This window comes from Tachyglossus aculeatus, chromosome X1 (assembly GCF_015852505.1).
Source record: "Tachyglossus aculeatus isolate mTacAcu1 chromosome X1, mTacAcu1.pri, whole genome shotgun sequence".
In the NCBI taxonomy this organism is placed as follows: Eukaryota; Metazoa; Chordata; class Mammalia; order Monotremata; family Tachyglossidae; genus Tachyglossus; species Tachyglossus aculeatus.
Window position 1 is genome coordinate 100,410,394 of NC_052101.1, and position 3,512 is coordinate 100,413,905.

Here is a 3,512-nt window from a genome sequence, read left to right on the forward strand (position 1 = left end):
TTCCCATCAGCAATGTACATGGTTTCCTATAAGAGAACCCCTCCATTAAAGGGAAGAAACCTGACCGTCACCTCGGTATAATTACCAATTCAAGAAATAGATGGTACGTCAAGAGGACCATGACAGTGCAGCTTACTGTCTCACCTTTACTCTGGTGCAGGGACCAGTGGACTCTGGCCTGTAGAGCCAAGATCATTGCTCTTTGGATCCCTTTTATACCCTCCAACACTCCTTGCCCCTCCCCAATTCTGATCTGACCTGACCTGAATCAGGCCAGGAGATCTCTCAGTGGGAGAGAGATCAGGGCTGGAGATGTAGATTTGAGTATCATCCACATAAAAGGTAGTAGTTGAAGCTATGGGAGCGAATGAGTTCTCGAAGGAAGTGGGTGTAGATGGAGAATAGAAGGGGGTCCAGCACTTGAGGGACTTCCACAGTTACGGGGTGAGAGACCAAGGAGGAGCCCATGTAGGAGACTGAGAATGAATGGCCAGAGAAATAAGAGGAGAACCATGAGAGGACAGAGTCAGTGAAGACAAGGTTGGATGTTGTTTCCAGGAGAAGGAGGTGGTCCAGTGTCAAAGGCAGCTGAGAGGTTGAGGAGGTTCAGGATGGAGTACAAACCATTGGATTTGGCAAGAAAGAGAACACTGGTGACTTTTGAGAGGGCAGTTTCTGTGGAGTGAAGGGGATGGAAGCCAGACTGGAGGAGGTTGAGGAAAGAATTGGAGGAGAGAAATTTGAGATAGCGGTGTAGACAACTCGCTGAAGGAATTTGGAAAGGAATGGTAGGAGGGAGATGGGGTGATACCTGGAAGGAGCCAGGGGGTGGGGTGAGGGAGTATCAAAGGAGGGTTTTTTTAGGATAGGGAAGACATGGGCATGTTTGAAAGCAGTAGGGAAGAAGCCATTGGAGAGCAAACCATTGATGATGGCTGTTAAGGAGGGAAGAAGGAAGGGGACAAGAGTTCTGATATTCCCAATTGCCACCACATTCCCATGCCACCTAAGCACTTGGGTACTAACACCCCCGTTTCAGCATTATGCACACATATTTATACTCTATCACATCTACATCTTTATACTCGATTACATCTATTACATTACAGTTGAAGATGACTATTAAGGAGGGAAGAAGGGAGGGGACGAGAGTTTGATAAGGTGTGAAGGAATGGAGTCAGATGCTCAGGTGGGGGGGGTGGCTTTTGAGAGGAGGCAGGAGATCTCCTCTAGAGATACTGCTGGGAAGAATGGGAGACTTGAAGAGGAGGCCGGGATGGGACTGTGGAGGTGCAGTGGTGATTTTAGGGAGCTCACACCTGATGGTGTCAATTTTCTTAATAAAGTAGGTGGCCAGGACATTTGGGGCAAGGAATGGAGGAGGCAGGGGGGACAGGGGCCCTGAGGAGGGAGTTAAATGTCTGGTATACTTGGCAAGGGCAACTGGCATGGGTATCAAAAAGGGCAGAGAGATAGTTTTTCCAGGCAGAGGAGAGGGCAGAGTTATAGTATGCAAGGATAAATTTAAAGTGGACAAAGTTGGCCTGATATTTAAAATTCCATCAGCAGCGCTCATGTACAAGAATGAAGGAGGAGGACTGTGGAGGTGATCTAGGGCTGTGGGTTAGTGGTATGAGATGAACGAAAGGATAGGGGAACGAGCGGGTTGACTTCAGTAGCGAGGGTGTTCATTCATTCATTCAATCGTATTTATTGAGCGCTTACTGTGTGCAGAGCACTGTACTAAGCGCTTAGGAAGTACAAGTTGGCAACATATAGAGACGGTCCCTACCCAACAGTGGGCTCACAGTCTAGAAGGAGGGTATTGTTGAGAACATCCATTTGGCCATCAATGGGGTGTAGTTTGGGTATGGTGGTTAAGTGGGACGTGATGAGTTGAGAAAATTGGATAGGGTCCAGAGATCAGAGGTCTCTGTTGGGGACTATAAGGGGAGCAGGTGTGTGGGAGAGGAGGCAAGTTAGGAAGTTGAGGACAGAGGGATTTCAGAATTGGTGAAGGTAGAGATGTGCAGTGATTAGAAATGATGAGATCGAATGTGTGTCCAAGTTGGTGAGGGAGGGAGGTGAGGTGGAGCAGGAGGTCAGAGGAGTTGAGGAATGATAGAAAGTGGGCAACAGAAGGGTCATCAGGAACATCTATGTGGCCATTGAAGTCCCCAAGTATCATTGTGGGCCTGGAGAGAGAAGGAATCTGAGAAAGGGATCAAAATAGTTAAAGAAGTTGGAGGTAGGATCTGGAGGGCGGTAGATGATGGCTACTAGAATTTGGAGTGGGTGGGAGAGGCAGATGATATGGGCTTCAAAGGAAGGGGGAAGTGGAATGGTGTGAAAGCAGCACTGAAGTGTGGGAAGGAGGCAAACACCTCCTCCTTTCCCAGTGAGTCTGGGGGGCGTGGTGGTGGTGGGGGTGGGGGAGAAGATGAGGCCCCCTCTGGAGAGAGCAGCAGGGGAGACCGTGTCACCTGGGGAGAGCCAGGTTTTAGTGATGGCGAGGAGGAGGAGTGACTGAGACAGGAACAGGTCAAGGATGAATGGGAGCTTCCCCATGATGGAGTGAGGGTTCCACAGGCCACACTTGGCAGCAGCTGTGGAGGGTGTAGTTGGGGAGAGGACAGCGCAAGGTGTTGGGGAGGGTTTGGATGGGAGTGAATTGATAGAGGCCAACTTGGGGGAGGGGGACAAAGGGTGGCATTGGGACAGGAGGACAGAGATGGGGCGCGGAGGAGGGGTGGGTGTGGTGGGAAAGGTTGGATGAGAGCGAATTGATGGGTGCCTGCATGTGGGGAGGGGGAGGAGGAATGGTGCTGGGACAGAGGGATTACAGGGATGGGGCAGGGAGGAGGGGTGGGGGCAGTGCGTGGGGAGGGTTTGGGTGGCAGAGGAGGCAGGGGAGGTGACGTGGGAGAAGAGGACTGGGATGGGCAGACAGGAGTTGGGGGTGGGGGGGCGAGTTGAAAGGTCATGGTGAGGTAGAAAACAGCAATTATAATTTAATAAACGACAGCAACATTAAGTTGTTAACATTAACCCGTGATACCCAGAAGAGATGGCTGAATTGTCCTTGGGCCCTTGAGTGTGAAAAGGCCAGTGACTAGGGGAGCCCTGGGGCTATAGCTGAATTGTCCCTGGGGGGTGGAGAGTGATCAGGGCAATCCTGAGGAGATGGTTGGACTAGGGGGCTTGGGGGTGAAGAGGCCAGAGAAAAGGAATAAGTAACCTGGGCTGGGCATAGTAGGTGAGAAGGCAGGCAGCTTTTGAAATGTAATAATGTATGAACCTGGGTTTTTCTTACCTGGGGTTTAGACAGCCACACTCTGATCCAAGTGCTGGGAAAGCAGGAAGGGGAAGAAAATGGCCGCTTCTTGGGTGCGGCAGCCACGACAGCTCGAGAACAGAATGTCCCACAGTCCTGTTTTGGGGGTCGGGCTGGAGGTAGGCAGTGGTTCCAATGGCTGATGACCTGTTCAGGCTAAGGCCACTCAGAGGAGGGA